Source organism: Myotis myotis, unplaced genomic scaffold (genome assembly GCF_014108235.1).
Source record: "Myotis myotis isolate mMyoMyo1 unplaced genomic scaffold, mMyoMyo1.p scaffold_m19_p_3, whole genome shotgun sequence".
NCBI classification, from domain to species: Eukaryota; Metazoa; Chordata; class Mammalia; order Chiroptera; family Vespertilionidae; genus Myotis; species Myotis myotis.
The window spans coordinates 108532701-108559749 of record NW_023416335.1 but is presented as its reverse complement, the minus strand read 5'-3'; the positions used below and the strand labels follow the sequence as shown (position 1 = coordinate 108559749).

The 27049-nt window shown below is 46.5% G+C and overlaps 1 protein-coding gene and 1 pseudogene across 9 annotated transcripts in view; both read right to left on the bottom strand.

Moving 5' to 3' along the window:
• The window catches only part of XPO4 (exportin 4), a 151216-nt gene that overhangs the window by 115179 nt on the left and 8988 nt on the right, over nucleotides 1-27049 (bottom strand). The gene's annotated exons all lie outside the window — the stretch shown is intronic.
• Nucleotides 14378-17113, bottom strand: LOC118649475 (annotated as a pseudogene).

The window sequence follows — 27049 nt, the reverse complement described above, 5'->3', positions numbered from 1 at the left end:
ATTACTTTATTACCAAACATTCTGTGACAAGAACCTGAATGAACTTGTCTTGCTAAAAGGATATGTGACAGCTCTGGCTAATGATGTGGCTCAGTCGGTTGGAGCATCGTCCCTGCACCAAAGGGTCTAGGTTTAATTCCTGGTCAGGGCACATACCCAGGTTGTAGGTTCAATCCCTGGTTGGGGTGTATGGGAAGCAACCGATCACTATTTCCCTTCCACTCCCTTCCTCTCTAAAATCAATTTTAAAATAATAAAATAAAAATAAAAGGATGTGACAATATTGCGTACTTTTATGATATTTGTGTAAATATTTTTCTTGATATAGTACATAAATGGATAAATGTTAAAGGTGGGTGTATATATGATGATGAAAAAAATTGTTTTGATCATTCTATTTGGCACTTATAAATCTACAAATGAAAATAATTTATAATTATAAAGTAAAGAATATGGCCATCAAAAAAAAAAAAAGAAAAAAAAAGAAAAGAGATGAAGGAAATCCTTGAATAAAAAAAAAAAAGAATATGGCCATTTTCTCTTCTTCACTATATGGTACCATCAATGTTTTCAACAGTATTATGTTTTAATGACTCTAAAGCAAGAAAAGAAATCAGAATAATAAAAATCAATATCCATTTTAACAGTGTGAATCCAACAAGCTGAAGTAACGATGGGACCTATGAGGATTAAGTGACATCTGGGACCAGTTTACAAAACAGAATAATGCAAATAGACACACAAACACATTCTAGACCTGTGCTGCCCACTATGATAGCCACTCCCCTGTATGGCCATTTAAATTAAGTAAAATTTAAAATTTACCTCCTCCACTACACTTGCCACATTTCAAGTATTCAACAACCACACATGGCTACTGGCTATCATCCTGGAAAATGTATACATAGAACATTTTAATCAACACAGAAAGTCCTATCAACACTGCTGTAGAAGTTTAATTAACTCAACTAATATTTACTGAGTGCTTATAATAAGGCTCCCTTAACTTATGCACTTTGACACAAAGTCATTTGATACAGTAAAGTACAAAATAGTTGTTAACACAGAGCGTTTACTATGTGGCAGGCACTACACTAAATACTTTTCTTTTAATGTAAGTGAAATAATTTAATCTTCACATTAACTCCCTGACAGACATCATTATTTTCCTATTTTAGAGATGAAAAAACAGACACACAGAGGTTAAATGGTTTGCCAAATGTCACACAGCTAGTCCCAGGTGGAGCCAAGAAGAATCCAGATAGTCTGGCTCCAGATCCTCAATGTTATACTGCCTTTCAATTTCTAAATTTTAGTAATTCCCATGTGTACTTACAATATAGCACAGGGTGATTGTTCTCCTGTTGTCTGATTAGGTCACTATCATACAACTGGTGCTTTCTAATTCATTCTCTAATCCCTGCCACAAAACTACAAAATAAAGATAGAGCCACTTTCTAATTAATTTTGTTCAAAGATTAGGGTCAAATAATTTTATATTAAAAGGTGGAAACATTATGGATTACTATAAAGTTTCTATTATTAATTTTTAAGATAAAAAATTCTGAGCTTACACAGCTGTTTTTCTCCCAGATATATATATTCACTCTCCTTCACCATAAGTCACTTCGGCATGAAAAAAATGTTTTGAGCCCAGCCAGTGTGGCTCAGTGGTTGAGTGTTGACCCAGGAAACTAGAGGTCACTGGTTCAATTCCTGGTCAGGGCATATGCCAGGGTTGTGGGCCCTATCCCCAGTTGGGGGTGTGCAGGCAGCAACCGATCATGTTAATATTTCTATTTCATCGATGTTTCTCTCTCCTTCTCCCTTCCTCTCTTCAATAAAAAATAATATATTTTTTTAAAAAATGTTTTGAGCCCAGCCATGTATTTTTTTAGTGATTTCTGTTCATACACATCAGTCCACAAATGCCCCCTATGTGCCAGGCAATGTGCCAGATGCTTTGGACACAACAGTGCTTCAATGTTAAGCAAAACCAAACAGAATCCCTGCCCGCATAAAGCTTATAATTCAAAAGGAGTCATAGAACCACAAAAACAGCATAAATTGCAGGTGTAATAAATGTAAATAAGCAAATGGTATGAAGAAAAGAATTTAAGCTAGTTCAGCATGCTCAGGGTTTTTGACAAAGTGGACCACTGCACTAAGATCCAAGGAATTAATTGCTAACTAGGCAAAAAAGGGAGAAGGGTGTCCCAAGCCAAGGGAGTAAGTACACGTGTGTAAGGTTCTGTAAAGGGAAAATCAACTGTGATGGACTGGAGTCAAGGCCAACTCATGAGTGTGACCTGTGCAGTCCCAAAAGGCCCAACACTTAAAAGGGCCCATGCTTGATCTCATACTGTTCCCATCCTGAAATGAAATTTTTAATGATTTTTACCCTTGAACTTGTGATTTGTAAGTGAAGCCCAATTGGACAATGGGGCCTATGTGGGAACTGTGAAGACAGGCTGGTGACCAAACATACACACGAAGGCCCGCAGGCAATCTGGGTGACACAGGCCACCAGGGTGACTGGGATGGGGGCTGGGCCCACACTGGGAGCAGCTGGCCTGGCCAACCTGAGAGCCAGTGCCTGAGGCTCCTGCACAAGTGTTAATCCTCCACCTAAACACTGCAACAGAACTTAGGCAGTAAACTTTGACAGTGAATTACAAAACTAAAAGTATACATGGACACTGCTATGGAGCATCAGGGACTTATTCAAATTCTTCCAAGAGTTTAGAATCGCTGGTTTTCAAAACTGCTACAGCAAAGCAAGTGCCTACAGGCTTAGAAATAAAATTAAAGATAGTTGTCTTCCATTGAAAAGAATGCTATCAAATATATATATATACTAGAGGCCCGGTGCACAAAAATTTGTGCACTCGGGGGGGAGGGAGGGGCGACCCTCAGCCCGGCCTGTGCCCTCTCGCAGCCTGGGACTCCTCAGGGGATGACCACCAGCTGGCTTAGGCCAGCTCCCCAGGGAATTGGGCCTAAGATGGCAATCAGACATCCCTCTGGCAGCCCGGCAGCCCTCGGGGGATGTCCACTTGCCAGCGGGGAGCAGGCCTAAACTGCAGTCGGACATCCTTAGCGCTGCTGAGGAGGCAGGAGAGGCTCCCACCACCACCGCTGTACTGGCAGCCATCAGCCTGGCTTGTGGCTGAGCAGAGCTCCTTCCATGTGAGAGCGCCCTGACCACCAGAGGGCAGCTTCTGTATTGAGCGTCTGCCCCTTGGTGGTCAGTGTGTGTCATAGTGACCAGTCATTCCCAGTCTTTTTGCTGTTAGGGTCAGTTTGCATATTACCCTTTTACTATATAGGATAGAGGCCTGGTGCACGGGTGGGGGCCGGCTGGTTTGTGCTGAAGGGTGTCCCGGATCAGAGTGGGGGTCCCGCTTGGGTGCCTGGCCAGCCTGGATGAGGGGATGATGGCTGTTTGCGCTGGTCACACCCCCTTCAGGGTGGGGGTCTCCACTGGGGTGCCTGGCCAGTCTGGGTGAGGGGCTGAGGGCCGTTTTCAGGCTGGCGGGTGACTAAAGCTCCCAACCTCTTTTTTTTATTATTATTCTGGGATTTATTTACCTTCTATAGCTGTCACTAGAGTTGAGAGCCAGCTCCAGCTCTGAGGCCGTGGCTGGCTGAAAGCAGGTATCTGGGTTTGTGTAGCTTCTATAATTGAAACTCTGTTGTCATCACTGGCGCTCTAAGCTCTGAGCCCGCTGGCGGCTGAAAGCAGGTTTCTGGGTTTGTTTAGCTTCTATAATTGCAACACTGTTGCATCTGGAGCTCAGAGCTGGGCCTCGGCACGCGGGGAACCTTGGCTTCCTCCGTCACTGGAGCAAGCAAGCCTCCTGTTCGCTTCAGCTGCCTGGCTGCCGGCCACCATCTTGGTTGGCAGTTAATTTGCATATCGCCCTGATTAGCCAATGGGAAGGGTAGCGAAGTTACAGTTAACTACCATGTTTCTCTATTACTAGATAGTGTACATGTATATATACATATATATATATATATATATATATATACATATATCATATAAAGCCAGCGGCCTGAACGCCATAACCACAGGAACAACCGGTCGCTATGACGCACACTGCGGCCAGCGAACTGGCCTGATCACGGGGTGGGCCGACTGGCCAACACCCCCGCGGCCCTTCCCCCTGGCTAGCCCCACCCCCGATCAACCCACCACACCCCGATCGGTCCACAGCCCCTCCACCGGCTGGTCCCACCACTGATCGCGTCCCGTACCCCAATAGGGGGAGGAGCTGGCCGGCCAACCCTCTGCATCCACTCCTCCAACTGGCCCCACCCTAGATAGGCCCCCACCCCGGTCAGGGGCAGGGCTGGCCGGCCAACTGCCTGCGGCCCTGCTCCCAGCCAGCCCTGCCCCTGACGGGCCCCCACCACCCTGATCGGCCTGTGGCCCCTCCCCCCAACCAGATCCACCCCCTATCAGCCCCCCACAATCCAATCAGGGGTGGGGCCAGCTGGCCAACCACCCATGACCCCTCCCCCAGGCTGCTGTCTCTCAATCGGCAACCTGCCCCAATTGGGGGCAGGGCCTGTAAGCCAAATGCCCAGGGCTCCTCCCCACAGCCAACCCAGTCCTGATCAGGCCCCAATCGGAGTGGGCTGGCCAGGCAACCTCCCACCATCTCCTCCTCCCAACAGGCCCGGCCCTAATCCACGGATTAGGGCCAGGCTGGCCAGACCCCACCCGTGCATGAATTCGTGCACTGGGCCTCTAGTATCCTATCTAATAGATAAACATGGTAATTAGCCGTACCTCCGCTACCCTTCCCATTGGCTAATCGGGCAATATGCAAATTAACTGCCAACCAAGACGGCGGCCGGCAGCCAGGCAGCTTGAAACGAACAGGAGGCTTGCTTGCTTCAGTGACGGAGGAAGCTAACGTTCCCCGCCTGCCTTGCCGGCCTCTGAGCTTGCAGTTTAAGAAACATTGTTACAAACATAGAAGCTAACCAAAACCCCGGAAACCTGCTTTCAGCCAGCCGGGCTTCAGCCAGCGGGACCGCAACATTGTTTCAACTATAGAACAAACGCAGATCCCTGCTTTCAGCCAGCCGGGATCTCAGAGCTGGAGTGAGCAGGACCGCAACAGTGTTACAATTATAGAACCCAAACAAACCAGATACCTGCTTTCAGCAGCTGAGGCCTCAGAGCTGGAGCCAAGCCTCAGAGCTAAAACTGGCCCAGAATAAAAAAAAAAAGAAAAAAAGGACAGGTTGGGAGCTTCAGTCACCCGCCAGCCTGAAAACAGCCCTCAGCCCATCACCCAGATGGGCCAGGCACTCCAGTGGGGACCCCCACCCTGATCCAGGACACCCTTTAGGGCAAACCAGCCAGCCCCAACCCGTGCACCAGGCCTCTATCCTATATAGTAAAAGGGTAATATGCCTCCCGGCACCAGAATCAGCAGAGCAGCGAGGCCTTCCAGCACCAGGATCAGCGGAGCTGCGAGGCCTCCCGGCACTGGGATCAGTGTGACAGGGGGCAGCAACCAAACCCCCTGATCGCCCTGCGGCTCTGTGTGTGACAGGGTGCGGCGCCCCAACCGCGCCCCCCTCCCCCAACAGGCCCTGCTCTGTGTGTGACGGGGTAGAGCCATAACCTCCCCATCGGCCCTGCCCTGAGTATGACGGTGGCGGAGTCCCAACCCCCTGATCGGCCCTGCTCTGTGTGTGACAGGGGACAGTGCCCCAACTCCCCTATCGGCCCTACTCTGTGAGTGACGGGGGAGCTCCTCAACCCCCTGATCGGCCCTGCTCTGTGCGTGACGGTGGGAGCTCCCCAACCCCCTGATGGGCCCTGCTCTGTGCATGACAGGAGGGAGCTCCTCAACCCCCTGATCGGCCCTGCTCTGTGTGTGACAGGGGGCAGCGCCCCAAGCCCCTGATCGTCCCTGCTCTGTGCGTGACAGGGGGTGGTGCCACAACCTCCCTATCAACCCTGCCTTGAGTGTGACAGGGGGCGGTGCCCCAACCCCCCAATCAGCCCTACCCTGAGCGTGACCAGGGTGGCATCACAATCTCCCGATCCGCCCTGCTCTGTGCATGACAGGGGGCGGCGCCCCAACTCCCCAGTCAGTCCTGCTCTGAGCCTGACCAGGGGCTGCATCTAGGGATTTGGCCTGCCCTCTGCCACCCAGGAGCAGGCCTAAGCCAGCAGATCCTTATCTCCCGAGGGGTTCCAGACTGCGAGAGGGCACAGGCCGGGCTGAGGGACCCCCTCTCCCCCCCCGAGTGCACAAATTTTTGTGCACCGGGCCTCTAGTATATATATAAAAGCCTAAGCTACCCTATGGCCAAACAACTGAAACGAATGGTCAACCAGTCACTATGACGCTCACTGATCACCAGAGGGCAGATGCTCAAAGCAGGAGCTGCCCCTGGTGTTCAGTGCACTCCCACAGCCAACCTCCCATGGCCGCCCTCCCCCCCCCCCCCCCCCCCCCCGCTGGCCGGCCCCTCAATAGGCCCCAATCACTGGCCAGGCCAAGGGACACCACCATGGATGAATTCATACACCAGGCCTCTAGTATTACTATAAGGCTCTGGATGAACAATTTATTAATGAGGAAGACAGTCTTACGAATAAAAGGGTAACATGCTAGTTAGACTGGACATTTTCCAGATGACCTTCTGGACATCCTTCCAGACAAAGCCACGGTGGCGGGGCCAAGGCAGAGGCAGTTAGGGGCGATCAGGCCAGCAGGGGAAAGCAATTAGGAGGATCAGGCCGGCAGGGGAGAGCAGTTAGGGGGATCAGGCCAGCAGGAGAGAGCAGTTAGGGGGAATAGGGCTGGCAGGGGAGAGCAATTAGGAGCAATCAGGCAGGCAGGCAGAGTAGTTAGGGGCGATCAGGCAGACAGGCAGGTGAGTTGTTACGAGCCAATGGTCCCAATTGCAAGAGGGATATCCCGGATTAGAGACGGTGCTGGCCAGGCTGAGGAACACCCCCTCTCCCCTCCCCCCGTGCATGAATTTCATGCACCGGGCCTCTAGTATTAATATAAGGCTCTGGATGAACCATTTATTAATGAGGAAGACAGTCTTACTTTTCTCCTATAATTGAGGATGCAATGGTAAAATGTAAACAGGCATTTCTAATGATAAGCAAATCATTAAGCTACTTTTAGTATCATGTATGACCTCTACAAGTAAGAATTATCAGAGCCCTAGAAGCACTGCAGGCTGACTGATGGGTCGAGGAAGGTCACAGGTTCCATTCCCAGTCAAGGGGATGTACCTCATACCTCATAAATTGTTTGCAAGCTCAATCCCCGAAGGAATAAGACTGATGTGCTTCTTTCACTTCGATGTCTCTCTCCTTTCCTCATTCCTCCCTTCCACTCTCTCTAAAAACCAATGGGAAAAATATCCTCACTTCTCAGGTGAGGGGGAAAAAAAAAAAGAATTGTAGAATTGTCAGAGAAAATGTTAAAAGTGCATAAATTTACATCTAAAATTAACTTCAAACTTATAAAAACCTGATTTACATGAAGTTGAATCTCTTTAGCTCTAAATGAACTAAGATTTATATCTGTAATCAGAAATTTATCCAATGTTGTCTCAGACTATTTAACAGTTCTAGGAAAAGCTGCATCAGCATAAATAGCCTACTCAAAATAAAAAGTCATTTAAAATTATTTGCAATCTTGAATTTGCAAAGAGCAACTAATATCAATTTTAATTATACCAACTGAAAATGAACTTGCTAAAAGTAAAATTTTGATGACCTACTAGATTTGTAGTAAAGCAAGGCAAAAATATCTTATGACCAATCAAGATATAACAGAAGACATTATTTATCGTATTATATAGTTACTAGAGGCCCAGTGGATGAAATTCATGCATGGGCAGGGGTGGGGGGGACCCTCAGCCCAACCTGCGCCCTCTTGCAATCTGGAATCCCTCTCGCAATCCGGGACCCCTGGCTCCTAACTGCTCGCCTGCCTGCCTGCCTGATCAACCCTAACCACTTGCCTACCGGGCAGATCGCCCCTAACCGCCTCTGCCTACCTGCCTGGTTGCCCCAACCCCTCTGCCTGCCTGATCGCCCCTAACTGCTCGCCTGCCTGCCTTATCGCCCCAAACCACTCTGCCTGCCTGTCTGATGCCCCTAACTGCTCGCATGCCTGCCTGCCCACCCCTAACTGCTCTCCTGCCTCCCTGAGCACCCCTAACCACCTGTGCCTTGGCCCCCCGCACCCGCGACACAGGCTTCCCTCCCTCTGGCCGCCCGCAGACACCGGGAACTCGGGCTTCCCTCCCTCTGGCCAGTCGCAGGCACCCAGGACCCGGGCCAGCTTCGACCAGGCCAGCCACAGGCAACCAGGACCCCTGGCAGCTTCATCTGGGTGGCTGCAGGCACCCTGGACACTGGGGCCCTGGCTTTGTCAGGAAGGACGTCTGAAGACATCCGGTCTCTCCGGTCTAATTACCATATTACCCTTTTATTAGTATAGATAGAACCAAAATATTGCTCTTTTGCAACTTATAAGTTTGTTATTACTCAGAAAGCACTATTACTCCTATTTTCCTACCGTATACTAGAGGCCCGGTGCACAAAATTCATGCACAGGAGGGTGTCCCTCAGCCCGGACTGCACCCTCTCACAATCCAGGACCACTGGCTCCTAACCACTTGCCTGCATGCTTGCCTGATTGCCCGTAACCGCTTCTGCCTGCCAGCCTCATCGCCCCCAATTGCCCTCCCCTGGGACGGCTTGATCGCCCACAACTGCCCTCCCCTGTCAGCCTGATGGCCTACAACTGCCCTCCCCTGCTGGCCTGACCGCCCACAACTGCCCTCCCCTGCCACAACCCGCCTCCTCCACTGGAACCCACCTCCTCCACGCAAGGCAGCAGAGACGCCGGGACCAGCCTCCTCCGCGCCACACAGAACCATGGGACCCCGAGGCCTCACCGTGCTGAGCGGCCAACGGGCCCCGCCTCCACTGTGCATACGGGATGGCCATCTTGTGCCGACATGAGAGCGAAACGCCACCTAGGCTATTTTTACTATCGATAATAAAAGGCTAATATGCAAACAGACTGAACAGCAGAACAACCAAACAACCAGTTGCTATGACATGCACTGACCACCAGGAGGCATGTGTGGAATATGGCAGGCATCAGCCATGGCGGGATGATAGAGCAGGTAAGCAGGGGTGCCAGACCAAGGAGGGGCACCGGTCACTGTCATCAGGCGAGCCTCTAGTGTTTACTGAAAATTCTTTCCTCCTGCGCGCTGCGGTCCTGCCTGGCTCTCACACCTACTGCCAGAGCAGGCCACGCTCACACCTGCTGTCCACGCCAAAGCCACCACTCACACCCACTGCCAGCACCGGCCCCACTCGCACCTGCAGCCGATGCCGGTCGCTGGGCACCATCAGCTGATGTGAGCTGTGGCTGCTGACCCTGATCATCCCTGAGGACTTCTCCAACTCCCCCTGCTCCTGAGAGACGATCAGGGTAGCAACTACCACTCGCACCCACTGATGGTGCTGGCCCTGCAAGCACCCACTGCTGGTGCCGGCCCCAATCACTCCGTACCGTCAGCGGGTGTGAGCGACAGGAGTGGGGCTTCCAGGAGACAGGAGACTGGGGGCCACAGCAAGAGGGGCCAGACAGGGGCGTGGAGGATGGGCCAAGACCCGCCCCTGTGCCTACCACAGCCTCGTGGTCCACAGTTCCTTTCAAGGTGCACTAATACGTGCGCCAGGCCCTTAGTGTTTTATAATAAAACTAGAGGCCCGGTGCACAAAAATTTGTGCACTCGGGGGGGGGGGGGGGGTCCCTCAGCCCGGCCTGTGCCCTCTCACAGTCTGGGACCCCTCGGGAGATAACGACCTGCTGGCTTAGGCCTGCTCCCGGTGGCAGAGGGCAGGCCAAATCCCTAGGTGCAGCCCCTGATCGGGCTCAGAGCAGGGCTGATTGGGGAGTTGGGTCGCTGCCCCGTCATGCACAGAGCAGGGCGAATTGGGAGGTTGCGATGCCACCCGTAGTCACGCTCAGGGTAGGGCTGATTGGGAGGTTGGGGCACCGCCCCCTGTCACACTCAAGGCAGGGCTGATAGGGAGGTTGAGGCGCCACCCTGTCATGCACAGAGCAGGGCCCATCAGGGGGGTTGGGGCTCCGTACCCTGTCACGCACAGAGCAGGGCTGATCAGGGGGTTGAGGAGCTCCCCCCTGTCACGCACAGAGCAGGGCCCATCAGGGGGTTGGGAAGCTCCCCCGTCACACACAGAGCAGGGCCAATCAGGGGGTTGAGAAGCTCCCCCCTGTTACTCACAGAGTAGGGCCGATAGGGGAGTTGGGGCACCGTCCCGTCACACACAGAGCAGGGTGGATCAGGGGGTTGGGGTGCCGCCCCCTATCACCCACAGAGCAGGGCCGATCCGGGGGTTGGGGCGCCACCACTGTCACACTCAGGGCAGGGCCGATGGGGAGGTTATGGCTCTACCCCGTCACATACAGAGCAGGGCCCGTGGGGGGGTGGGGGAGGGGGTTGGTGCACTGCACCCTGTCACACACAGAGCAGGGCCGATCAGGGGGTTGGGGCGCCGCACCCTGTCACACACAGAGCCGCAGGGTGATCAGGGGTTTGGGGAGCTCCCCCCTATCAGGCACAAAGCAGGGCTGATCAGGGGGTTGGGGCGCCTTCCCCTGTCACGAACAGAGCAGGGCGGATAGGGAGGTTGTGGCCCCGCCCCCTGTCACACACAGAGCCGCATGGTGATCAGGGGGTTTGGTCGCTACCCCCTGTCACGCTGATCCCGGTGCGGGGAGGCCTCGCTGCTCTGCTGATTCTGGTGCTGGGAGGCATATTACCCTTTTACTATATAGGATAGAGGCCTGGTGCATGGGTGGGGGCCGGCTGGTTTGCCCTGAAGGGTGTCCTGGATCAGGGTGGGGGTCCCCACGGGGGTGCCTGGCCAGCCTGGATGAGAGGATGATGGCTGTTTGTAGCTGGTCACACTCCCTTCAGGGTGGGGGTCCCCACTGGAGTGCCTGGCCCATCTGGGTGATGGGCTGAGGGCTGTTTTCAGGCTGGCGGGTGACTGAAGCTCCCAACCTGTCCTTTTTTTTCTTTTTTTTTTATTCTGGGCCAGCTTTAGCTCTGAGGCTTGGCTCCAGCTCTGAGGCCTCAGCTGCTGAAAGCAGGTATCTGGTTTGTTTGGGTTCTATAATTGTAACACTGTTGCGGTCCTGCTCACTCCAGCTCTGAGATCCCGGCTGGCTGAAAGCAGGGATCTGCGTTTGTTCTATAGTTGAAACAATGTTGCGGTCCTGCTGGCTGAAGTCCAGCTGGCTGAAAGCAGGTTTCTGGGGTTTTGTTTAGCTTCTATATTTGTAACAATGTTTCTTAAACTGCAAGCTCAGAGGCCGGCAAGGCAGGCGGGGAACGTTAGCTTCCTCCATCACTGAAGCAAGCAAGCCTCCTGTTCGCTTCAAGCTGCCTGGCTGCCGGCCGCCATCTTGGTTGGCCGTTAATTTGCATATCGCCCTGATTAGCCAATGGGAAGGGTAGTGGAGGTACGGCTAATTACCATGTTTCCCTATTATTAGATAGGACTAGAGGCCCAATACACAAAATTCATGCAAGAGTAGGCCTTCCTTCCCCCAGCTGCTGGCACTGACTTCCCTCTGGAACCTGGGACCCGGGCTTCCCTCCGGCCGCCGGCAGACACCCAGAACCCAGGCTGCCTTCGCATCCCCGGCTTCGTCTGGAAGGATGTCCGGTCTAATTGGCATATTACTCTTTTATTATTATAGATATTTCTAAAGGAAAAAGCTTTATATTTTAAACCTATAATGGCACTTTTTTTCCTGCCTTTGGAATAAAGAGCCCCACAAATAATGTGGCCAACCCTGGCTGGAAATCAAAGACAGTGACAGGAATACCTTATGGCTGGACACAAGAGGACCAACAACTCTACTTAGCTCAGCGACTACTGAAACAGCCATTAAAATGAGGAGATAGAGACATGGCCCAGTAAATCAGAACCTTTATAATTTAGAGGAGTTTTGCCCTACCTGGTTTGGCTCAGTGGATAGAGCTTCAGCCTGCAGACTGAAGGGTCCCAGGTTTGATTTCAGTCAAGGGCACCTGCCCAGGTTGTGGGCTCAATTCCCAGTAGGGGGCATGCAGGAGGCAGCCAAGCAATGATTCTCTCTCATCATTGATGTTTCTATCTCTCTTTTCCTCTCCCTTCCTCTCTAAAATCAATAAAAAAAAATATATATTATAAAAAAAATAGAGTTTGCAGTTGTAAGAATCAGCCCAAGAGTGATTGTGCACATTATAAACTTTGAAAGCCCCTACTCTAGATTATTCTTTTCTTGTCATTTTATAGTGGGCCCAATTTTCCCCACAATTACAAATGAATAGAGTTTAGCCTAAGAATAAATCCTAATCTCTTCTCCAGAATAAAGTTTATTGTTTTTCTTTTTTTTTTAAATTTTAATACTAAGGTCTCATAGGTTGTAAAATATAATAGGATGCAGTCAATTGGTTTTAACAACACCACCAACAAAAACACACTACAGAGCTTGAACTGTGATAACAATTTACAGAACTGTTTAACTTAATGAGAAAAACCTGCTGGATAAGTAAGGCATTGCTGCATCATTTCTCAGAGAGGAAGGCACACAGTCACTAGCAAGAGAAATCACAAAATGTGTAAGCAAATACCAAGACAGCAGATGGTGCACATGTGCAAACAAAAGCGGTGCCTCTGGGGCATTGGCTTTTATATCAAAGTGATACTACACTGTGCAGATTTAAAACTCACAGCAACCCAATTCCCTTCTCTAATATAGGCTGATCATTTTTAACAGAAGACAAATGTAAAAGAAAAAAAAAAGGAAATATCAAATTTTCTAAACAGTTTTGAGAAAAGCTGTTTTGTCTCTCAGTACCAGGCAAATTTTTAAAAAACTGTTTAACTGGTATAATATTTTAGAGGAGTGTGTAAACAAATTGACAGCAACTAAAACAATTTTAATGGCACATCCAGGAGGTCACATTCAAAATGACATTACTGATAGTTCTTTTTTGTGTATGAACTCAAATTCTGTTATGAGCCAAGTAGCAATACTTTGCTCATGTTAATTCTTACCAAATATTTTAATAAATTTAGTTATGTTTTTCAAAACAGTTAAAACCCTAACACAAGATTTTTGGGAATAGATACTGAAATAATAATACTTCAGGAAGATGTTACTATAGCCAACATATTGCAATAATTTCCTAAAATGATTTCTGAAACAATAACCTAGATCTAATGTTAGTTACTGCCTTTAATGAATATTACTAGAGGCCCGATGCACAAAATTTGTGCAAGAGCCCTGGCCCTGGCCTCCGCCGACCGCGGCTCCTGCCCACCACCACTGCAGCTGGGGGCCTCTGCCGCCTCTGCTGTGGCCCCCGCCCACCACTGCCACGGCCAGGGGTCTCTGCCACCTCTGCCTCAAGCCCCCGCCCACTGTGGCTTTGTCCGGAAGGACGTCCAGTCTTATTACATATTACGCTTTTATTATTATAGATGATAATTTCAGCACAAGTGCATGGTGCTGATTCTGCCAGTAACCAAAACTCACTAAAGCACTTGGCAATTCCACTCCCATCCGGGTTCACAAAGATGGGCAGAAGGAAGTGTTAGCATTCACTATACATCTTACTCTCGGTATCAACTTTGGCCTTTTCACTGTTTCAGTATCTCAGGAAAATGAGGATCCAAACATCATGCTAACTTTCCACAAATTATTCACCCTAAAATTTGAACTGTTTTTCATCAGGAAATCAACTACCTTAATACTATACTTCCAGAAAACTTAACTGGTTGTTAATCTAATCGAGCTATTATAAAGCCAGATACACAAAATAAACAATAAAAATAGATCATGGAATAAATGGAACTTTAATAGCACTGTATGAGAGAAGCAGAATTACAACAAACATGTCATTGAAAAAAACTGATACATGCCTCCTGAGCAAGAGGATTCAGGAGTTATCCTATATAGTAAACACGGAATATGCAAATTGACCGTCACTCCGCCACAAAGATGGCAGGGCCCACAGCAGAGGCGGGGGTTTCCGTAACACAAGATGGCTGCACCCACAGCGGAGGCTGAGTTCGCGTAACGAGCAATCAGCAGGTACCTGAGGCTGTGCCCCTCCGCCCGCCCCCATGGGGCTTGACAGGGAACCTCAGGCCATGCCCCCCCACCCAGCGGGGCTTGACGGGGGACCTCAAGGCACACCCCGTGCCCCGGCCCTGGGGACCTCAGGCTGTGCCCCCCACCCGGCGGGGCTTAACAAGGGTGGGACTAGCCAGGTCTGGATCTAGCCCAATGGGGGGGAGGGCCGGCCGGGTCTGGGTCTTGTGCAATTTTGAGGCACACATGGGTGTGCGGGGACTTGACTCTGGGTCCCGTGGTGCGACCCAGACTCGAGAGGAGGAAGAGTTTCCTATACATTTTACTAATTTTCTTTCATCTCTAACACTTCTATTACAGAGAAAGGGCAAATGGCAATATTAAAATATTTCCTCTAATTAATCCCCCTTTAATGTTCACGAATTTTGTGCACCGGACCACTAGTAATAATATAAGTGCCTAATATGTTTTCTAAAATTCATTTTCATGCTGGTTATCCTTAATTATCATTGTCTGAGCCATTTGCTTTTCTGAAGCTTCCGCATGGTCACCTCAGACATCAATACGAATTCCGTGTTTTTAAGACATCACTTGTCTGGTCCCTGTTAAATACATGACCAAAGAACAGATGTGAGGTAAAGATGATGTGCTTACTACATAAAGCCAGAATGGCAAGGGAGGAGTTTTTCCAAATGGGCATATCCATAAGCCGTCAAGAACACCATCATGGATATGGTGTGAGGTCCAGAATATGAAGACCATCCAGGGAAGGTAGAATTATGAGTCTTTGAGCTTGAAGAGGTGCATGGTACACTTGAGGGTCAGAACCACAGCTGGTATCACAGTAGAACAGTGAAGGAAGGGTCTTTGTGCAAGAGTCAAAGCAGGCTTTAAAGATAGGGATCCAGCTAGTACAAAGTGGTCTATGTCAATAACAGAGGCTAAAAATCCAGCTAGAAAGATTTCTCTCTTGTCAGTCTTCTTCTTGATTCCAGTGACTACTGCCTAGGACCACAAGCCAATCACACCATGCACAGCATTATCGGAGAGGGCATGAAGCTAGTTATTTCGCTAAATTATGGAAAACTGCAGAAGTCTGTCACCTACAAGGCATAATATCCCTAGACTGAGGCTGGAAAGAAGAGATTGAGTGCTACAAGACTGGAGGAAAGCCTGGGTCTTCTCAGTCTCGGATGCCATCACAAACATATGTCAGTATACGTGAAAAGCCATCAGGAAACGAGCTGCTTATTCTTGTTGACATTTCCAGTCACCCCTCAGCTCCCGTGGCAGTAGTGGCCACAACAAGGGAGGCCTATTGTTTTTCTAATAGCTCTTTCTCAAAAGCCTTTTTTCCCTTTACTTGCTAGCAAGGTTATGCTTATAGCAGTGATGAAGCAATCTACAGAAATGGAATAACCTAACATAAATGCAAAACTAGAAATCTAGTCTTTACTCAGTTCCAACCATGATACAGCTTTTAGTTTTCATTCAGATAAAAATTATAGAACATTCAAGAAAGTCACCATCAATTTTAAAAACACAACATTCAGTTTTATCAAAATTGTTGTTATTCAGAATTTTATTATTAAAAAATCAATCTATTGAACCTTAGAAATTGAGGACTCTTGCCACTTCCAAATCCTATTCCCTATATAACTATTCTTAAAAGTTTTATCTTCCAAAAAAACAACAACAAAAAAGTTTTATCTTCCAATTCTGCTTCTATACATATACCAACTGATATAGATGTTCTTCATCCCCTCACCCAAGTATATTTTTTTAATTGGTGAGAGAGAGGAGGAGGAGGAAAGGGTGAGAGAGAAAAACATCGATATGAGAAACATCCATCAGCTGACTCCTGTACATACCCCAACCAGGGATCAAAACCACACCTAGGTATGTATGTACCCTGACTAGAAATCAAACCGGCAACCTTTCCACTTTTGGGGACAACGCTCCAAGCAGATATTTTTTTAATTTAGAAACAAACATATATTCTTTTGGGCACTTTTTTTTCCTCACTTATTTTAAGCATCTTTCTATATCTATTCAGACCTTTCCATTAAAAAACAAAAAAACGGGGACCCAGAACCAAGAATGCATCGTAGATAACCACCTGTACTTGCCAAATCCCAAACCCATGTCAAAATTATAACTAAAATACAGAACCGTAATTCAAAACAACCTGAAATTTTGCTGAATCAAAGTTCTACAACTAGAGTAGTCAAGAAGAAAACACACTGAGACTGGTAGGAGGGGCAGAGGGGTGGAACAGGCTGGTCCAGCACCCACATACAGCATTTTTTAATTGGGAGGATATCTCCAAGGCCTCCTGTATGAAGCAGAGGGTACCAGCTGCACATCAGACCCCTAGCCCAAGGTAGCAGAGCTGGAAAGAGAAGTCCCCATAACTCTGGGCTGTAAAAACCAGCGGAGATTGTGGCTGAGTGACACGGAGGAAGCTATACAGTCTCTAGAGTCCCTCTTAAAGGGTCCAAGCACAAACTTACACTATCTCGCTTCATCTGAGTTCCAGTGCCAGGTAGCGGCTTTGGGGGAATCCAGGGACTTATGGGGGAAAAATGGACTGTCTGGCATAGGGGCAGGAAATCAGGGGTGGCTTTATCCCAGACGGGAGTGCTCACAGGGGTCATTGTTCCTGTGCTAGGACCTCCCCCATCACAGAGCTGACAGGTAGCCATATCCGAGTTTCCATCAGTGTAAACCACACTGTACATTCCACCCTGGTGATTCCCTGAGACCTTGCCCCATCAAATTTGCAACTCACCCAAGCTATCCTAATAATAGAGAAACATGGTAATTAACCATAACTTCGATACCCTTCCCATTGGCTAATCAGCGAGATATGCAAATTAACTGCCAACCAAGATGGCGGCCGGCAGCCAGGCAGCTGAAGCGAACATGAACATGAGGCTTGCTTACTCCAGTGATGGAGGAAGTCAACGTTCCCCGCCTGCCGCAGCTCAGCTCTGAGGTCCGGATGAAACAATGTTGCAATTATAGAACCTAAACAAACCCCAGAAACCTGCTTTCAGCCAGCGCGGCCTCAGAGCTTAGAGCGGCCAATGATGGCAAGTTTCAATTATAGAATCTAAACAAACCCAGGTACCTGCTTTCAGCCGGCAACGGCCTCAGAGCTGGAGCCTGCTCTCAGCTCCAGTGACAGCTACAGAAGGTAAATTAATCCCAGAATAAAAAAAAAAAAGAAAAAAGGAGAGGCTGGGAGCTTCAGTCGCCCACCAGCCTGAAAAGAGCCCCCAGCCCCTCACCCAGACTGGCCAGGCACCCCAGTGGGGACCCCCACCCTGAAGGGAGTGTGACCAGCTGCAAACAGTCATCATCCCATCATCCAGGCTGGCCATGCACCCAAGCGGGACCCCAACCCTGAAGGGGGTGTGACCAGCTGCAAACAGCCATCATCCCATCATCCAGGCTGGCCAGGAACCCAAGCGGGACCCCCACCCTGATCCGGGACACCCTTCAGCACAAACCAGCCGGCCCCCACCCGTGCATCAGGCCTCTATCCTATATAGTAAAAGGGTAATATGCAAACTGACCCTAACAGCAAAAAGACTGGGAATGACTGGTCACTATGACATACACTGACCACCAGGGGGCAGACGCTCAATGCAGAAGCTGCCCTCTGGTGGTCAGGGCGCTCTCACATGGGAGGAGGTCTGCTCAGCCACAAGCCAGGCTGATGGCTGCCAGTACAGCGGTGGTGGTGGGAGCCTCTCCTGCCTCCTCAGCAGCGCTAAGGATGTCCGACTGCAGTTTAGGCCTGCTCCCCGCTGGCAAGTGGACGTCCCCCGAGGCTGCCGGGCTGCCAGAGGGATGTCTGACTGCCATCTTAGGCCCAAGTCCCTGGGGAGCTGGCCTAAGCCAGCAGGTGGTCATCCCCTGAGGGGTCCCAGACTGCGAGAGGGCAGAAGCTGTGCTGAGGGGACCCCCCCCAAGTGCACAAATTTTTGTGCACCGGGCCTCTAGTTTCCATATAAATGTCCTGTCCTGGCTCAGGATTCAGACTTTGCTAAAAATCTCTCAAACAAGCAGTATCTGGAGTCAGCATGCCTCAAAGCTATCAATAAAAAGCTAAAGACCCGGCACTAGCACCAGCCTGCCTTGATTCACAGCTGGGCCTACCCTGGGCACTTCCTAGTCCAAAACAAGTAGCAGCCATCTGCCGATCTCTCTGAAGCTCCTGCCGGATGGCCCCAGGCAATGACTGACTTTGCACCTACCCAGAGACCCCAGAGCCAGTGCACCTGGTGGAGAGCTTCAGACCATAGCAGATTACAACTCTACACATCTACTTACTGACAAAAAGAATAATTTACAGGAACTCAACAGCAGAGGATTCCAAGAATCAAATCTACGATTTGGAATATGAGGAAGCAAAAGACACCCAATCAGAAGAGCAAAAAGAAAAAAAGAATCCAAAAATATGAAGACAGTGTAAGGAGCCTCTGAGATAACTTCAAAATACCAACATTCGCATCATGGGAGTGCCAGAAGGAAAAGAGAGAGAGCGCAATATATTAAAAACCTATTTGAAGAAATAATGACAGAAAATTTCCCCTGCCTAGTAATAGAAGTAGATTTACAAGTCCAGGAAGCATAGAGAGTCCCAAACAACCCAGAGGCTCACACAACGACACATAATGAAAATGCCAACGGTTAAAGACAAAGAGAGAATCTTAAAAGCAGAAAGAAAAAGCAGTTAGTAACCTACAAGAGAGCTCCCATATGACTGTCAGCTGATTTCTCAACAGAAACTTTACAGACCAGAAGGGATTGGCAAGACATATTCAAAGTGATGAATAGCAAGAACCTACAACCAAGATTACTCTGCCCAGCAAAGCTATAATTTAGAATTCAAGGTCAGATAAAGAACTTCACTGCCAACAAAAAGCTAAAGTACCGCATCACCACCAAACCAGTATTACATGAAATGTTGAAGTGTATAGAAGGAGGAAGAAGAGGAGAAGGGGGAGAGGAAGGAGAAAAAGGGAGGAGGAGAAAAAGAAAGATCTATAATAATAAAAGCGTAATGTCCATAGACTGGACGTCCTTCCGGATGTTCTTCCGGGACGAAGCCGGGGCTGTAGCCACCACGGCTGCGAGGGAGGGACCCAGGCAGTTGGCTGCGCCTGGAGGGATGGACCCAGGCAGCCGGCCGCAGCTGCGAGGGTGAAACGCAGGCAGCCGGCTGTGGCTGTGAGGGAGGGATCAAGGCAGACTCGGCTGCAAATTCCTACTCTTGCACAATTTTCATGCATCAGGCCTCTAGGAAAAAATATGAACAATAAAATGGCTATAAATACATAACTATCAACAACTGAATCTAAAAACCAAAATAAGCGAACAAGAAATCTAATGAACAAAAAAAACTGATGAACAAAATAGAATCAAAGGCATGAAAACATGAAACAGACTGAGGAATCTCAGAGGGAAGGGTGGTGGGGGCGGCGGGAAGAGATTAATCAAAGATCTTTTATGCAAACTAGTGGCCCAGTACACAAATTTGTGCACACTGAAAGGAAATTAATTAGAAGAAATATTTTAATATTGCTATTCACCCTTTCTCTATAATAGAAGTGTCAACCAAATTCATGATTGACAATGACAGATCTAACACATGTGTATGATTGGCGCCAGCGATAGCTTTATAAGTCAACTTAGAGCAAGTCAACTTAGCCTTTTATAGGTATAGAATAAACTTGCTTAATTAGACCTGCTTTCTGATTTAGCTAAACTTTTCCCAGCCCAGTGAAGCACCCCAACTTCTCTTTCTGGTAATTGTCAGCAACACAGCAGTAAATATCAACACGAAGCAGATTATTATTGTAGATCACACAGGGAGAATAAAGGGTGAAATATTAACTGCAGCAGTGTTTGATTATATTCTGCACACTGAGAAAACCTGAAGTCATTTTCAAGGTTCACCATTTCTTACTTCTTTTCAGTCAGGTCAAGTTTCTAAACTTTCTAAATCTCCGTTGTCCAGCTAATGAAAAGAAAATAGGATTCCACTGAGTCTCCTATCTACCTACTCCAGGACTTCTGTGAGGATCAAATGAGATGGGGCATGGGAAAACGCTTCACAGACATTTGGCTAAAGTGTAAAATGTTTGCACCTGGCTATAAAGCAAGTCTTGTTCCTGGGCTGAAGAAACTCCAAGGAAGCGGCTAGTCGCTAGGGAGAGGAAGCCAGGTGTTGCTATGTGACGTCATTACCTGGCGCCCACAGCGACCGTTTCCAGGACTGGGCTGGGCTGTGGGCCGCATTTTGTGCCGTGGGGTCTTGGCAGCGTCAGCTGCAATTTGGTGGGGTGTCGCTCCGGTGTGGTGGAGGGACCTGTGTCCCACTTGGGGGAAGCCGTGTTGCTTTGTCAACACCAGGTCTGCAGTGCCATTTCTTTGTAAATGGCCAATGCACGTCACAGCATCTCCTGCATTGAGCGTCTGCCCCCTGGTGGTCAGTGCATGTCATAGCGACCAGTTGCACAGTCAGAGGGACACCTAGCATATTAGCTTTTTATATATATAGATATGCATTACCTATGGACACAGACAATAGGATGGTGAAGGCCTGGAGTGGGGCAGCAACTGGGTGGAGGAGGATAATAGGGGGAAAAGGGGGTTGGGGGGGCACATCTGTAATACTCTCAACAATAAAGATTTTTTAAAAAGAAGAAAAAAAACACAAAATTAGTACATAAGATCCACATTTCTTGAAAGTTCCACAAAATTCCATTATGTAGAACACCACAGTTTAACCAATTTATTCCAACTAGACATTCACATTGTTTCAGTTCTTTGCTATTGCAACGTATATATACCAGAGGCTGAATAAATGGCTAAAAGTAAACTAGATGGAGTCAGAAGGCATATAGATATTTAAGGCTTTGGTACTACCTACAAAAAACTTATAGCATTTTATACTACCACTAGCGTTCTCTGCTTCTCCACACCTTTACAATTTGAAATATTCTAATCATAGTTCTGATTCTGGACTACTATGTTCCAGCTTTGTATTCCCTTCCCATATCAGTGCAACATGTTTCAATTATTGCTGCTTTCCAATACATTTCAACAACTGATACATCAAGTCCCTCCAACTTTTCGTTTTTTTTAAACGTTGTTATTCTCATATAATTATCCTTTCAGATATATTTTCTAATTAATTAGTTAAGTTTCCTCCTACCTCAAAAAAGGATGAGGAGGTAAGCGGAATTTTGATTGACATTCCATCTATAAATTAATGAGGAGCTGCCACCTTCATCAAATTAATAGTTTCAACTGAGAAATACAGATCTTGTTTAATTCTGATTTTTTTTTTTTCAAATAAGTTGTATAGTGTTCTTCATAAAAATGTTGTGTGTTTCACCCGGGCTGGGTCACTCAGTTGGTTGCGGCATCATCCTACACAGCAAAAGGTTATGGGTTCAATTCTCAGAGAATGTACAGGAGGCAACTCATCAATGTTTCTCTCTATATCTCTCTTTCTCTCTCCCTCCCCCCTCCCACCTTCTCTCCCTTTCTTCCTTTCTCTTTAAAAATCAATAAAAACATCCTCAGGTGAGGTTTGTTTTTTTTTAATGTTGCATATTTCTTATTAAATAGTACCCTATAATTTATTCCTACAATTTTTATTCCTAATGTGAGGTCTTTTTTCCATTTTTAAGCTAATCATTGTTGGTATAAAGGAAATTTTGCAATTGGTTTATTAGTCCTATATCCAGCCACCTTACCAAACAACAGAAACTTTGCAGGCCAGAAGGGATTGGCAAGACATACTCAAAGTGATGAACAGCCAGGGCCTACAACCAAGATTACTCTACCCAGCAAAGCTATCATTTAGAACTATTGGTTCTAATCGTTTTTTAGTTAATTTCCTTGGAATTTTTCTTTCTTTCTTTTTTCTTAAAAATATTTTATTGATTTTTTTACAGAGAGGAAGGGAGAGGGATAGAAAGTTAGAAACATCAATGAGAGAGAAACATCGATCAGCTGCCTCCTGCACAGCCCCCACTGGGAATGTGCCCGCAACCAAGGTACATGCCCTTGCCCGGAATCGAACCTGGGACCTTTCAGCCCGCAGGCTGACGCTCTATCCACTGAGCCAAACCAGTTATGGCTGGAATTTTTTTCTTAAACATCATCTGAAAATAATCATCTTTCTTTCCAACATTTGCACTTACTCCTCTTTATTAACTTACTGTATCAGCTAGGCCCTCCAGAAGTTTTGAATAATAGTTCTAATAGGACTTCCTATTTTACTTTAAGAACATCACCATTTAGCTCTGGCTGTGTAGCTCAATTGATTAGAACATGATCTCGATATGCAAAGGTTGTGGGTTTCATCCCCAATCAGGGTACATACAAGAAACAACCAATTAATGCATTAAAAAAGTGAAATAAATCGATGTCTCTCTCTCCCTCCCTTTCTCTAAAATCAATAGAAATAATTTTTAAAAAAGAATTTCAACATTTACTAGTGGGTCCTTTCTTTAAAAAAAAACAAAAAACATTCTTATTGATTTCAGAGAGAAAGGGAGAGAGAAAGAAACATCAATGATGAGGGAATCACTGACTGGCTACCTTCTGCACACCCCCTACTGGGGATCAATCCTGCAACCCAGGCATGTGCCCTGACTGGTAATCAAACTGTGAACAACACTTAACCACTCAGGCACACTGGCCAGGCTACTAGTGGCTTCAAAGAACTATTTTAATTACATTTTTATCAATTACTAGTTTGCTTAATTTTTAATCATACAATGCTGTTTAATTTTATAAACTGCCTTTTAGGGTATCTATGGATGATTTCAAAGGTTTTTTCACATTTCTTCTCTGGATCAAAGGCTATATTCCAAATTAGCTAAGTTTGACACAAGTCCATCTGCAAAATACATTTATAATTCAACTGAATTTTAAATAAAAATTTCCCACTAACTAGGTTTTTTGAGAAAAAGAATTCTATTAATGCCAGTTTTCTAATATCTAGTGCCACAGCAGAGATTAAAAGACAAGGTTAAAATAAATAAAAATGTTTATTGAATAAAATGCAACTTCCAATAAGAAAAGTAAATGCTATAATCGAAACTCTTAATTTTACATGTACATTATTGATTGCAAAAACATAAAAGCATTGTATCTTATACAAAGCAGGAGATCAGGAAATTCTACTAGATAAATACTCAAATACTCCTCAAACACACTGCATTTGATTTTGCCAGACCTTCATACAAATAGATCCTCTAGCTGGGATGCCTGGGATATCCAACTAGAAAACACCAATTTGCTCTTCATGACTCACCTAAAGAATCACCTTTTCCGAGAAGCCATTTCTAGGTTCTCACCTCATTTTGAGAGAGATACCTCCTCTGTACTCTTACGATACACTTCTAATTATAAATTAACTAGAAACTGCTAATAGTTTTGCCTTTCTCCCACATCAGGCTATGCCAGTGGTCGGCAAACTGCGGCTCCCGAGCCACATGCGGCTGTTTGGCCCCTGGAGCGTGGCTCTTCCACAAAATACCACGTGCGGGCGCGCATGTACAGTGCGATTGAAACTTCGTGGCCCATGCGCAGAAGTCGGTTTTCGGAAAGGAGATAGACAAAACAAGTATATAAGACAAGTGTGGATGGGAGAGTTGGAAGGGGTCGACCTCAGTGAACATACCTCAATCAGATTGAGGACGTTTTTAGCAAAGGCCAGCTTAGGAGTACCCTAATTAAGTTAATAACAATGTACCTACCTATATAGTTCAAGTTTAAAAAATTTGGCTCTCAAAAGAAATTTCAATCCTGGTACTGTTGATATTTCGCTCTGTTGACTAATGAGTTTGTCGACCACTGGACTATGCCATCTTAAAAACAAGTTCTTTCTCCTATCTCCTCAGCAAATATAGCATCGTGCTTCCCTGAAGAAATGCTCAAGAACAAACATGTGGCCAGAGACTGAATTCCAGAACCAAACCAGCTATATGACCAAAGGCTAATCATGAACCATCGCTAAATCTGATTTTCTAATTTTTGTTTTAAGAATATCTCTTCTATTTACTTCCCAAGATTAATGTAAGGATCAAATAATATGATACAAATTTTTATAGCACAATTTTGCAGATGCTTTCAAAACATTAATAAAGTTTTATTACAATCAAAATTATGAAAGACAGTCAAGAATCAATTTCATCAAAGATGCAATTAGATCTATTAAAACCTACTCTGGGGGGCGTCAAATAGTGAAAAAGGAGACATGTAAAACTTTAGTCAATAAATAAATTTTTAAAAATCTACTCTGGTTTTAAAACCAATATGCAATTACTTTCCTATAAAGTATCAGCATACTTGCTGTACAATAAATATCTTATATCATAACTCACTAAGGAAAATCCCTAACAGCATAAGGGACCAGGAGAACAAAGCCAAGAAAATTAAAGACAATAAATAAAGAAAGCACTCTTTGGATTTCCAGTTCAAACAGGTGCAATATGAATACTAAAAGAATACTAATCTTTTCCATTATGGTGTCTCTAAAACCAAAGCACATTCTACATTTTTATCTATTCAACAAAAACCACGCAATGAAAACATACTTCCTTCAAAACTCATCCACAATAAAGTGAACATGGAAAAGTAAAGAACGTGAGATATACAATCTCATTTATGAAAAAAAACATTTTAAAAAATGATGTATGGCCCAGCCAGTGTGGTTCAGTGGTTGAGGATCAATCTATGAACCAAAAGTCACAGTTCCATTCCTGGTCAGGTCTCATGCGGGAGTTGCAGGCTCAATCCCCAGTGGGGGGCGTGAAGGAGGCAGCCAATCAATGATTCACTCTCATCACTGATGTTTCTCTCTCCCTTCATTCTTCCTCTCTGAAATCCATATATATATGCTTTAAAAATAATATGTATGGATGTTCTTATATTCTAAAGACGTTTTCACAATGGTTACTGAACAAAGACACCTCAGAAGAGAGGGAATAGGAAATTAAAAAACTTCTACTATCCCCTATGTACATTTCTGCACATTTCTCCAAATAGGATTTTAATATCTTGCTCTCTCTCTTCTCCTTTGGCATCCCTATAATGCAAACTTTGGTATTTAAAGTCGTCCCAGAGGTTCCTTACACTATCTTCATATTTTTGGATTCTTTTATCCTTTTGCTTTTCGGATTGGGTGTTTTTTGCTTCCTTGTACTATGAACAACTATATGCCAACAAGCTGGACAACGTGGATGAAATGGACAAATTCCTAGAAAAATAGAATCTCCCAAAACTGAATCAAGGAGAATCAGAAAACCTGAATAGACCAATAACAACTAATGAAATTGAAGCAGGAATAAAAAAATTCCCAGCAAACAAAAGCCCAGGTCCAGAAGGCTTCACAGGGGAGTTTTACCAAACATTCAGAGAAGAACTAACACCTACACTCCTCAAACTATTCCAAAAAAATCCAAAGAGTAAGAACACTCCCATGCTCTTTTTATGAGACCAGCATTATCCAAAACCAGACTCTACAAAGAAAGAGAACAGGCCAAATATCTCTGATGAACATAGATGCTAAAATCCTCACCAAAATATTAGCAAATTGGATCCAGTAATATATTAAAAAGATCATACACCATGACCAAGTGGGATTCATTCCAGGGATGCAAGGCTGATATAATATTCTCAAGCCAATAAATGTGATACATCACATAAAGACAAAAATCACATGATCATATCCATAGACACAGAAAAAGCATTCAACAAAATCCAACACTCAGTTTTGATTAAAAACTCTCAGCAAAGTGGGAATAGAAGGAGCCTATCTCAACATAATAAAGGCCATACATGACAAACATACAACCAGCATCACACTCAATAGGCAAAAACTAAAACCATTTCCCCTAAGAACAGGGATGTCCACTTTCACCACTCTCATTCAACATAGTAGTGGAAATGCTAGCCACAGCGATCAGACAAGAAGAAATAGCCCTAGCCAGTTTGGCTCAGTGGAAAGAGCGTCGGTCTGCGGACTGAAGAGTCCCAGGTTCGATTCCGGTCAAAAGCACATGTCTGGGTTACAGGCTCAAACCCCAGTAGCGGGCGTGCAGGAAGGAGCCGATCAATTATTCTTTCTCATCATTGGTATTGCTCTCTCTCTCTCTCCCCCTCTTCCTTCCTCTGAAATCAATAAAAATATATTTGGGGAAAAAAAAAGATGAAATAAAAGGCATCCGAATTGGAAAGGAGGAAGTAAAACTTTTATTATTCACAGACATGGTATCTCTATATATAAAAAGTCTAAGTGACTATTACGACCAAATGACTGAAATGACCAGTCAACCAGTCACTATGACACACACTGACCATCAGGGGACAGACGCTCAACGCAGGAGCTGCTCCCTGATAGTCAGTGCACTCCCACAGCGGGAGCAATGCCCAGCTGACAGACCCGTGCCAGCAGCCCAACAGCCTGGCGGTAACCACTCACTCCCTCAGTAGTCCTGCAGGTCCAATCTCTGGAGAACGGGCCAGGAATTGACGCACCGGACCGGCATCACTGGCATGATCCCAATAGCACCACCTGCCTCCTGGAAGAAGGCCCTGGGCACCGCAGCCACCTCCCCTCCTTAAACGCTCCACAAGGAAGAAAGGATATAAAAGCGGCTGCCAGGTGGCTCCCAACAACCAGCGCAAACATCAGCATGACAGATCCAGATACCGGGCCGGCAAGGGCGTCCCAAAGCTCGCCCAGAGGGCAAATCGCATCCCGCCCCTCCCAACCCCCCATGGGACCCTACCTCTGCACGAATTCATGCGCCAGG